The sequence below is a fragment of the Frieseomelitta varia genome, unplaced genomic scaffold (genome assembly GCF_011392965.1).
Source record: "Frieseomelitta varia isolate USP_RPSP 00005682 unplaced genomic scaffold, Fvar_1.2 scaffold_385, whole genome shotgun sequence".
Lineage (NCBI taxonomy): Eukaryota > Metazoa > Arthropoda > Insecta > Hymenoptera > Apidae > Frieseomelitta > Frieseomelitta varia.
Genome location: NW_025110129.1, coordinates 25,355 through 38,031, shown reverse-complemented (window position 1 = coordinate 38,031; position 12,677 = coordinate 25,355).

The following is a 12,677-nucleotide window of genomic DNA, read 5'->3' as shown; positions in this document are numbered from 1 at the left end:
GTATTATAATATTATATATATATATTTATTATATTATATTATATTATTCAATAAACATTTAGAATATTTGTATCGACGTTACGAGAATTAATATCTTCCAATTGACTGATTAATGTTCACGATCGATGGAATTAATCGGCGACTGATTCAATCAGTGAACAAAATTGCCGATTTAATCGATTAGTAGCGTCAGTCGTTAATTGTCAATAGTTGTTAGTTGTCGTTCCACATCGGATTTGATTATAATTTCGTTTGAATTGAGGTTCATTGTTACTTTGAAACTGTAACGAAGGATTAAAATGTTTCATTGAAGCGAAATGTATTTTTCGTTCGCACTGTCGAGATCGATGCAGAGCGAGACCCGTTATAATTGGCTGCAAATCAACGATAAAAAGTTGAAGTTGGATCGTTCAGTTGCGACGAACGATCATTGGAAAAAATCTCGTCGATTAATTCTGATTGCAACATATTTTATACAAGAAGGAGTAACAAACACGTTCCGTGCAGATGCACGAGCACGAGTTTTACAGTTCTTCGGAGCAGACAAAGGGAAATTAGACTAATCACGTTCTTGGAACGAATGCAAGTGCATTAGTCTCGATGAACGATCAATTGTTAGAAAAATATGCCACACGCTCTCTCGGTTTACGGTCACGAATTAGCAATCTCCATATGCATGTTCAATGCATTTTAGTGTATGTCGTTTGCATAAAGTATGCACGTAAATGTTTGTTCGTGCCGGCAATATCGCGTATAGTTTAATACGGGGAATAACTTGCGGATATAGATTTCATAATGGGGATGAGGGAGGGGGACCTCTATTCCGCGTGTATTTAAATTCACATGTGTACGCGTGGATTAAATTTATTTGTATAGCTCGAACCGTGTAATTTTTAGCTGGCGGATATCCCGTGAAACCGGCGGTTTCTGTTTCACGTAAACGTAAATATAATGCCAGCGCGCGTGCATTAACGCGGTGTTGCAATGGCGATTTTAACGTGGCGATTTTGTACGCGGATTTGAAGGGACACGTGTGCAACGCGTATTAGGGAATTACAATCGTCCGTGTTCTTAATGTATGAATGATTAATAAAACCTTGCACCTCCCCGGACACGGATGTTGCAGATTATTAATTTACCGAATTTAATGAAACAGCTGGACATTCGTAATTGTTTAATGTTAAAATATTTTTAAACTCGATATTTCTAAATTGTCGTTCGACAATTCGACGACAAACAGATCTTTTTCTTTTTTTTTTTTCTTTTCTTCTTTTTGTATAAACAACTTTGTACCAGTTTAATTAACCCTTTTGGCTATTAAACACGCTTTTAAAATTTCGAAGTTGGCGCCCCGTGAGCGCTTGACTTACTCCTACAGGCGCTCACTTCACGTCGCTCGAGTCGAACTGAAGGCGTCTGCAGGCGCCCGGCAAACGTCACCAAGAGCAACTGCAGCCAACATCACTCGAGTCGGACGCGATTGAATTCAAATTCGGCAGTTGCATCTTCCGTAGTTGTTTGTTATTTAAGCGTGATTATTTTTGTTGTTTTAGTTCATTTCATTTGATATGTTTGAAATGGAAATGCGTGGTAGTGAATTAATCGCAAAAAAAAGGTGCAAATATACAAAACATGAGAGTAGAAGGGAGACGCATTATGAACGCAAGAAATGTGACGTAGGATAATATTTCGATGTACTAGGTGATTAGATATTATTATTGCAAAATAAAGTTTAAGGTTAGGACATGCATTGACACTTCAATACGAATAAATAAGTGATATTGTGACATTTCATGTAATGCAATTCAGTGTTTTGGTTGTGTCGATATACTTTCTAAGTAATGCACTGACAATTCAATACAGAATACGAGTAAATAAGTGATATTGGTTTCATGTAGTGTGATTCAGTGTTTTGGTTATGTCGATATACTTTCTAAGTAATGCACTGACAATTCAATACAGAATACGAGTAAATAAGTGATATTGGTTTCATCTAGTGTGATTTAGTGTTTTGGTTATGTCGATATACTTTCTAAATAATGCACTGACAATTCAATACAGAATACGAGTAAACAAGTGATATTGGTTTCATGTAGTGGCATTCAATGTTTTGGTTATCTCCATGGACTTTCTGTGAAATGCACGCTGATGAAAAATTTCGTCGTTTGCACTCCTGCTGTATATTACGTGCGAATTAGAATACAGAGGGATCAGCATCAGAGTGAGTAAAAGTCATTGCGATCTTTTTCTTGTTACTATCATTGCTTTCTACAATTTACATGATTGCATTACAATTCTATAATTGCATTATCATGCATTATAATTCTACAGTTACATTAATTTACGTTAATGATATACAAAATATTATTTACATTAATATTATTGAATAATGAAAAATATAAGTATGATATTAATATTAAAATATGAATGAATAATATACATTAATATTATAAAATAATATATAAGCAATAATAATATTAATATTATAAAATAATATATAAAAAATAATAATATTAATATTATAAAATAATATATAAAAAATAATAATATTAATATTATAAAGTTTGTAATATAATTACATTACTTAATAATTGTGTTATAAAATAATTATATTACTCACTATCATTGCTTTCCTTAAGTAGTTAAATGCCGAAATGTGAAACAAGCGCCATTTCTCGGTAATAAATGAGTAGTTCTAAGACGTAAAGCCTTGAGAAATTACAACAGTCCGCACTTGCGACCCTTCGAACAACGTTAGATTAAAAAAAAAAAAGTCACGCGCATCAGACGTGAACTTTTCCACCAAAAATGAAAAATCGCGACAACTGAGAATTTGCCCAGCAGGGAATTTGTTTTTTTATAGGTTGACAATGTTGCAACGCTTGTAAGCAATTGCTGCATTGAAAAAAGAAATTATTGTACTATTGCAACATATTTTCTACGCGAAACAAATGCACGTGGAATATATATATATATATATATATATATATATATATATATATATATATATATATATATATATATATATATATGTATAAAGGAAGAAAGAAAATATTTTTATTTAGCAAAAAACCGGCGTTTTAAGTAAACATTTTTGTTTCGCCCGTCTACTGTATTTTCATTCCTGACTACAACTCGCGGATGCGAGGTCAAATGAAATACACGTCTCTACGAGCTTTTATCATTGTTTTCGTAGCCTCCGTTCGCTGTCGAAGCTTCGCGTACGTTACAAAACGCTCTCTGTACACGGCCAGCTAGAAAAATATCACGTTCGAGGCCGAAGAGCCGAAGGAAAAGAATCGAAACGATAGTGAATGCAAACGTCGGGTCGCGCGATGCTTCTCGAAGACAAGAGAGAGAGAGAGAGTCTTTCAGTTTCTTTCGGTTCGTGTAAACTCGAGGCAAGTTTCGCACCGTGTCACGTCAAAATCGTGTCATCGCGAACGGTTACGCCGAGCCGAGCTTAATTTCAATTCGTTTCAGCTCAGCTAACGTCGCTCGTGTGCCCGTTACACAATGTTAACTAAATTTCGGCGCGCCCTCGTACAGTTATTTTACAACTTCCTGCAAACTTCGTCCCGGCCGGCTCTTCAAATTTACGTACTTACGGCCGTTTAATAAGTTTCAGATGAGAAACTTTCGCCAAAGGCAAACGGAGGGGTGGGGGAGGGGGTAGGATGGTGTTTAATTTTATATCGGTGTTTAAATATCGATATACTCTCAGCCGCATACTGTTCTACGGCGACTGCGAAATTTTTTACGTTTTTCGCGATTCCTTTTTTCGTCTCTCCGTGTGTACGCGCGCCGCCGCCGCACGCTGTTGTTTTGAGAATTGAAAAACTCGCGGCCGCGGAATATTTCGTGCCCGATGCTGGAGCGAATTATAAGGTGGACGGCGGTGTAATTAAACGAATCATTTGCTTTGGAACCTCGGTGAATGGCCGTTCGGGGAGTTAACAACGTAAAGTACCCGTAGACGGGAGGCGAACTCGGCTATAGGAAAGATCGTAAGAGGTCAAGAGGGGCTGCACAGGTGCTCCGCGCTTAACGAGCCCGTTAATTACTGTGACATGACTTCAGCCTCATGATACGCCAATAACTAAGAGGCTTTCGCCAGCTGGAAACGCTAGCGGGGTGTGCCTGCCGAGTCTATAGTAGTCTGCCAGTTCGAAATTCCGCTTCTAATCCTCCAGTTTGGACGACTGTCCGCTCTTACCGAACGATTAGATTAGATTGCTCAATTGGGCTTTACAAACACCGATCGTTGATCGTTATGTTATTTCATATTATTATATATTGACGATTTTCCTTGCAACGTTACGTCAGCTTAAATTATCGATCGACGATAATTCCTGGCAACTGATCGCGGACCATAACGAGCGACCAAACCGTATAATAATACAGTAATTTTCCACTCGTCGGCGCGATATCACTGGATAAAAATTATTAACTAGAGAATAATTGATAAATTTGCTATTTGTTTTGCCCGGGTTATACTTGAATAGACCGAAAACTGTGAAAATATTGCAACTTCGGGACGTGGTAGTGGTAGTAAAATACCCAGTCAGAATTTTGATTTCTTAAAATGTCCAATCGGAATTTCGACTCGTTCGGAAATGTCTAGTCGGAAGCAAAGAACTTTCGTGAGCTAGAAGACCGATCTCAGCCCTGTTGTCCTTTGCCGTTCTCAAGGAACGCGTCGACGTACGTAAGAGGGGCTGGCGCGACGACGAAAAGGGGTTTGTACACGGGGGCTTGACGTGTATAAGAGAGCCGGAATGGCACCCCGCAGCAGCGTTTATCGTTTCACCCTTCTCTCGTTCACCGTAAACACAAGCCTGCCTCAGCACGATCCCACGGCATAATCCGCGGGAATTTCGTCCACGCTTGCAGTTCCGAATATTTGCATAAGCCCGAGGAATCCGTGTTCAGTCGTTGGTGCGCGCGAAGCGCTGAAGGACGAACGCCGGAGCGCATCGCGAACGAATATGTACCTATTAACTTTGCGCTTGGATTTAGCGGAGGTCCTGTCTCGTAAAACGAGATACTGCCGCCCCCGTGTAATTCGAAAGTAACGTATCGGGCTGCGTTCGCGGGATAATAATTATAAATATTTTTTTAATGAAACGTACAGTTACACGCTTTACTGAAATATAAACACGTACGTTTTATGAAATTTCTGACGAAAAGAACGAGACCTTCGAATTTCTATAACCTATTTATATTTATACTCGTTGATTGACGAGACAAACAAAGTCATTGAACAATCCAGTAATTTCAAAATCAGTCTCCCTCGTTATTAGATTCAAGGATTGAATATTATTTTCAGAGATCAAACATTGAATACTGTTTCTTTTTCTTTTTTGAGTTTTCTTTATCGAGCAGAATTGGATGCTTTTCGCTTTTTTCAAATCGTTTTAGGCAAGTAACACGCTGATATCGCGAGTGAATCGTTCGAACTCGCGTTTGAAACGCTTTGAAATTACCAGTTGCGAGCGAATCGGTTGTCTGATGGGCCTTCTGTCTGCCAGTAATATTCATTTTCTTTCTGTCCGGGAGTCTGGGGGGGATTCCATAGCGTTCGAAGCTTTTTCCATTTCCTGGCTGAAATTCCCTGCGCTGGCACGCGTAGTCGCCTAACTTACGTTTCCCGCCTCACTTTTGTTTCTACCCGCTCCTGCTGTTCTTATCTGTCTTACTCTCTCGAAAGTTCGTTTGCCCGTGCAAAATTAATCGACCGTCAATCAACGCGTTTGTACGAATGTACAAACTTTTGGCACCGCGGCAATTGTATTTTTATTATTAAAGTTTTCTGTACCTTTTTATCATTACAATTATTGTAAAATGTATTCGTGAGAATTCGTATGAATTTCACAGTAATCGCAACGACAATAAATACAGCATAAAAATAAATTTACAATAATTGTAAGTGCATGAAAATAAATTTACAATAATTGTAAGTGCATAAAAGTAAATTTACAATAATTGTAAGTGCATAAAAGTAAATTTACAATAATTGTAAGTGTATAAAAGTAAATTTACAATAATTGTAGTGATAGAAAAATACAATAATTTGCCTTGATCATTGAGGGAATATAGAACGCACATTTTACACGAGCCACCATTTATTCGTTCTGTCGCTAATGGGGGGCGAAAATTTTGCCGTAAAAGTGTCAGTTTCCAGTATAAGGAGCACGCAAATAATACTTAATATTATATAAAAATCCGTCACTTTCTCGTATCAGAAGAAAAAAAATGCAGCGAGCGAACAAAACTTGTTCCATTAAAAAAAAAAAAAAAAAAAACCAAAGTAAGTATAAGAGGAAACGCGCGGAGAGCAAAATTCCGCGGTCTACATTTTCTACGTTCTTGTACGTTCGTGTGTACACGTGTTAAACTAATTGTGAGCTGAAGTTCTGTCGAAAAGTTCAATGGCAGGCACGAAGTAATAAGTCTGTTCTGCCGCGTTGGACGTTCAAATACGTAATTCGAGACGTGAGCCACGAAGTCTGGGATAATATGGAATTTAAATAATGAAGTTTAAGATGGAAGTTACGCGGCCGGGTTGTGCTAGTTGCGAGTTTCAATTTGGGGCCGCGTAACCGAAAGCCCAACGTTGCATATTAAATTTCATCTTTGACAAATTCTTCTTTCTCGACAAGCGGTCTTGTGCAACTTCCGTCAACGACGAGTATACTGCCGGAATTCTTCGATACCGCCCCCCCTCTCTTTACGGGGCACTTTATGCCGGACCCTGTGCTGCACAATATCCTCTTTGTTCTCCAGAGGAGAACTCGAGTTTCACGAATTTTACAAATTGCAATGCTTTCGTTGTCATTGATATAGTTTTCTAAATGTTCACTTTTTTTTTTTTTTTTTTAATCTCTCAGCTATGGTGCTTTTACACTTTTAAAAGTGTGTTAGACGATTATACTCGTCGGACACGGAATACGTGCAGCTGCTGTAAAACTAGTTTTTTTTTTTTTTTGTTGTTGTTGAAAAATCAATAACTTGATTAACATCGTTTACAAATCTTAAACATTCGTATATTTTCTTGACAAACGAACGAATCAAGTATTTGGAAAGGACAAAGAGAAATTAGAAATTTGATTTTATTCTTTCTGAGAATGGTATTCCTTGGAGCAAGAAATATGACAGATAGATGGCACCTGTAGCGACCTCTACTTCGAAGTGTAGCGATTATGATGATAAATAAATTAATATCACAATACTGCAAATAAATAATAACTCCGTAATTAATTTTAGTAGTTTATATAAAAATATTATCAATATAACAAAATATATAGTTACTAATAATAAATATCAAATAACGAAGATTGAATAATGAATAATTAACATGATAATGCAGTATATATAAGTTTCTGTAAATATTTCCATGGTGATAATAAAATTACTAACCATTTTTAAATATTCTATTGTTTATATTAAATATACACATCTCGACGGAACGATTTAACAAACATAGATGTCTAAATTCTTCAAAATCAACGACATTTATGTTCATTAAATCGTTCCGTCGAGATGTGTATTTAATATAAACAATAGAATATTTAAAAGCTGTTGGTAATTTTATTATCACCATGGAAATATTTACAGAAACTTATATATACTGCAATCATCATGTTAATTATTCATTTGTTATTTAACTTTCATTATTTAATCTTCGTTATTTGATATTTATCGCTAATAATTATATATTTTGTTACATTGATAATATTTTTATATAAACTACTAAAATTAATTACGGAGTTATTATTTATTTGTAGATATTACAGACATTGCGATATTAATTTATTTATCATCATAATCACTACACACCAATATCTAGATCTGAACACAGCGAACACTCGTCATTCACACTAAACGAAAAGGTTTAACGAAAATTAACCATTTCGCGCTGAGAAGCAGAGACACGTTTTTTTCGTAAACACAAGCTGCACTAAAACTTGTCTGACAATTTTTTTAACATTTACTAAACATACTTGTGACGTTTCTTTTTTTCTTTTAATTTGGTACAGTATTTCATTCGCGAGGAGAATTTTACACGCCCTTAAGTCAACTCAAAGTCCGTTGAAACTTGTACGATTTCTGAATTTGTTACATTTTTTTTTTTCTTCGTCTTCTTTCTTTTACTTGGTAAAATATTTTCATTCGCTAGAAGAAGCGAATTTTATTACGCGCGAGACGATCGTAAAATTTCGTTGGAAGTCGCGGCTGCTGGAAATGAGGAGCTGCTAATCGTCGGAACCACGGCGAAAGGATGTGACTGACAGCCCCTTCCTCTAATTTAAGGTTGAAACTGACAGGTTGACACACTGTTGCAATGTAATAAACGCGAATACCTGCATGCCCTGGACATGGTATTGAATTACTATGGATGCTAAATGCTAAGGGGGGAAGGGGGGAGGTTGAATAAAGCGTCGGGTTTCCTCGTTTCGCCATTGTAATTAACGCCTCGGCGTAAACCTGTGCCAAAGCTGAAACCTCGTTCTTACGTCGGTCTGTTTAAACTTATCTACCCTATTCCCTTTTATCTTAATTAAACGCAGTTAACGCCTGTTTTGCCCATTATCGTAATTAACGCTTTTTATTATAATTAAAACACATTCGTGAATCGGCGAATCGACCTCGATGTCAAAAGTCGATTATTTTTAACTAATCTACGAACTTTCATTATTATTGTCACATGGCCTATCGTAATCTATCATTTGTTTACAATCTGGTAATGGAACTCGAAAGGAATTTCTATGCGAGCATTTTCACCGTACGTGAACTAACTGAAGAACTATCGTCTATAATATTCTATAATATTCTGTCTATAATTATATTAATATAATTATAATATTTAGAATATTATAATATAATATTCAAAAATATTATATAATATTCGTTGATTTATTTTATTTGTGACGATTTGTAACATTTTCGTGAACCGAATAAAGGACTATCGTTTATAATATTCTATAATATTTTATAATATACATAATATTCTATAACATTCTATCTGTAATAATATTATAATATAATAATAATAATGTAATTATAATGTTTATAATATTATAATATAATATTCTACAATATTCTATCTATAATAATATTATAATATTAATAATATAATAATATAATTATAATGTTTATAATATTATAATAATATAACATATATAATATTGTACAATATTCTATCTATAATAATATTATAATATAATAATAAAATAATATATATAATATTGTACAATATTCTATCAATAATAATATAAATAATATAAATATTTATAATATTAAAATATAATATTAATAATATAACAATATAATTATAATGTTTGTAATATTATAATAATATTATATAATATTCATTGATTTGTTTTATCCGCGACGATTTGTAACGTGGTGTATTTAAAAACACCGTGGTCCGAATATTAATTGGAATCGCTAAAATAACAATAATAACAAACAACGAAAGAAAAACTTACAATGCAATTAAGGATTTAACGTTTATCGTCTTCTCTTCAAGGAAGAAGAAAGGTAACGTTCCGCTTCTCGCGAGTTATTAGCCCTCGGCAGCTGCCTTCTGGTTCCCCAGAAGGGAGAAGAAAAATTTGAACGGAAGCGCGAGCGAGATTTTCGAAATATTCCCCGGGATTAAGCCTTATAAAACAGTCTATCCACTGTGCATACATCAAACAAGTTTCGTTCGGAGTGTTCGCGGCAAGTTGCCCGCGTTTTCCTTCGAGGTCGAAATCGGGTTAGAGCTGTAGGGGATGTATTATTCAACGATATGTGGCGGCGGCTGCTGAATTTTGCGTCTCGTTGGTTAATTCCTCTACTCGGTTAATCCTTTCGAAATTAATTCGTTATAATCGTCTTCGCGAAGAGGCTCCGTTTACGATCGAGCGTTAGCTAAAAGAATTTATTTCTTCTTCTCTTTTTGCTTCATTTTTCTTTAATTCTCTCGGCGCTGCGAGATGAGATATGTATAACGCGACGATGCGTTGAAAATGCGGCGACGGATATCGCGAGTCACACGCTCGGCTAATTTCCAGGGATCCACCGCGATGTGAAGAGAGAGAGATAGATAGAGAGAGAGAGAGAGAGAGAGAGAGAGACATTAATTTCGTTTGAATCATTACTGTTTACTTGTCGCGTGTACATATTTGCATAATAGATCCATGAAATTAACAGAGGCGCCTACGGTTTCGCATGTCGAAACTAATGTGAAACCATGCTCTCTTCCTCTCTCTCTCTCTGTTTCTCTCTTACTCTTTGTTGTTGGTTCATTTACTCACTAACTCTTTTCCTCAGTAGTGCTGCCTATCCAACAATAATTTCGCAACTACATTTTGTCACGGGATAAAAAGATGGCACACTCTGTATTTTCTTATATGTGTAACAAAAAAAAAAAATAGCCGGAACAGTTAACGGAGGTTGTGAAGCGATAGTGAATTTGCTGGAAGATATGCCAATAATAATTATTACATAAAAGGATAAAAGTTGTGGACGACCGCGGTGTCAGCTCGTGACAAACGTGCGACAATCTCGACGCAGTGTAGAGATCGGTGCAGTGGAGGGGATAGCGCTAGCGACGAAGAGAGTGGGGGCAAGGACCGCCAGTTAGCCACCTCTGACTTAATCTGTCATTTTCCATGCAGAAAATACTGTAGAAAATAAACAGATAAAACTTACGATAAAATTTCCTCTGATTAGAATAATTGTTGTAGTACGTTAATTCAAGAAGATTGTTATAAACAAAGTCTCTAGAGAAACAGTCTCACGAACTAGAAAAAATCATTAAGAAACTGTATAAATCTTTGTCGCGAAGAATGATTGCCATTATTAAACGCAGAGGGGATCGTACTAAGTATTAAACAATTATCAAATTCACTTCTTCCTGTCCATTGTTTTTCACGAAGTATGCACGCTGAATATTATCATATTTCAATTTTTTTTTTTTTTTATTTTTAATAACTAAATATAAAGTTTAATGCACGTTGCGTGTGTCGGTAAAATCAATGCGTATAAGAATGATTTTGCATTCTCGTTTATTTACTGAACAACAGTGTATTTAGTCTACAATAGTGTATTTTTAGATACTCAACTGATTTTTAATTTATAAAATATAACTATATATAACTAAATATAAAATATAACTTTATATAATTAAATATAAAATATAAAATATAACTATATATAACTAAATATAAAATATAAAAATATAACTCTTCAATTCCATTGTCTTTTGATTAACACTGGAATTATCAGAGTGGTCAAAATGGCCAATTGGTAATTTCCCGTTCGTGGAAATTTTATATATCTACAACAGTGTATTTTTAGATACTCGACTGATTTTTAATATATAAAATATAACTTTATATAATTAAATATAAAATATAAAATATAACTATATATAACTAAATATAAAATATAACTCTTCAATTCCATTGTCTTTTGATTAACACTGGAACTATCAGAGTGGTCAAAATGGCCAATTGGTAATTTCCCGTTCGTGGAAATTTTATATATCTACAACAGTGTATTTTTAGATACTCGACTGATTTTTAATATATAAAATATAACTTTATATAATTAAATATAAAATATAAAATATAACTATATATAACTAAATATAAAATATAACTCTTCAATTCCATTGTCTTTTGATTAACACTGGAACTATCAGAGTGGTCAAAATGGCCAATTGGTAATTTCCCGTTCGTGGAAATTTTATATATCTACAACAGTGTATTTTTAGATACTCGACTGATTTTTAATATATAAAATATAACTATATATAATTAAATATAAAATATAAAATATAACTATATATAACTAAATATAAAATATAACTATATATAACTAAATATAAAATATAAAATTTAACTCTTCAATTCCATTGTCTTTTGATTAACACTGGAACTATCAGAGTGGCCAAAATGGCCAATTGGTAATTTCCCGTTCGTGGAAATTTTAAGGCCGAAGAAATTTAATAGTTTTTGGAGCGCGATGCCTTTTCGTCCCCGGGTATACTACTCGACTCGAGATGTCGAGCGACGCTGGTCGAGCCTCGCGAACCACGTTACCCTCTATTATATATACGGCGCTCGTTTCCACTCCAGCGATTTAACATGCATTAAGTTGTAAACTCGGGACTTGTCGCGCGCTGGATAATGCACGCTGCCACTGCCTTTTACGGCGCACCGCCGACGCATCCTACTTCCTCCTATCTCGTTTTCCACCGACCACTCTCGCCCGCCCCCGTGTATTTAGCTATTCGATTCGCTTATCGATCTCGTGCTCGTTGTCTGTCAACTCGCGTTGTTCGACAAATTTCGAAAGAGTTGTCGCGTCGAACGTGAAACGAGTCGTAAGTTATTCGCTGTACGATGAAATGTGGCGGAGGGGGAGGAAACGACACACGCGCGTGTAATATCGAGTCTAAGGAAAGTGTTACGATTTCTCGAATTCTCGTCGTTCACGGTTCAATAAAATTGGTACAGAAATCGTCTAGTCGAAGTCGAGTCCATAGTACATTGAGTCGCCAAGAAAATTTTCCCCTAAAATGTTTCTAACGTGCTACGACAATTTCTAAGCATTTTGAAATTGAAAAGAAGTGTCTTCGTTTTTCAGCAGTACCAGCTACTGTAGTGTAAAAATATTTTAGA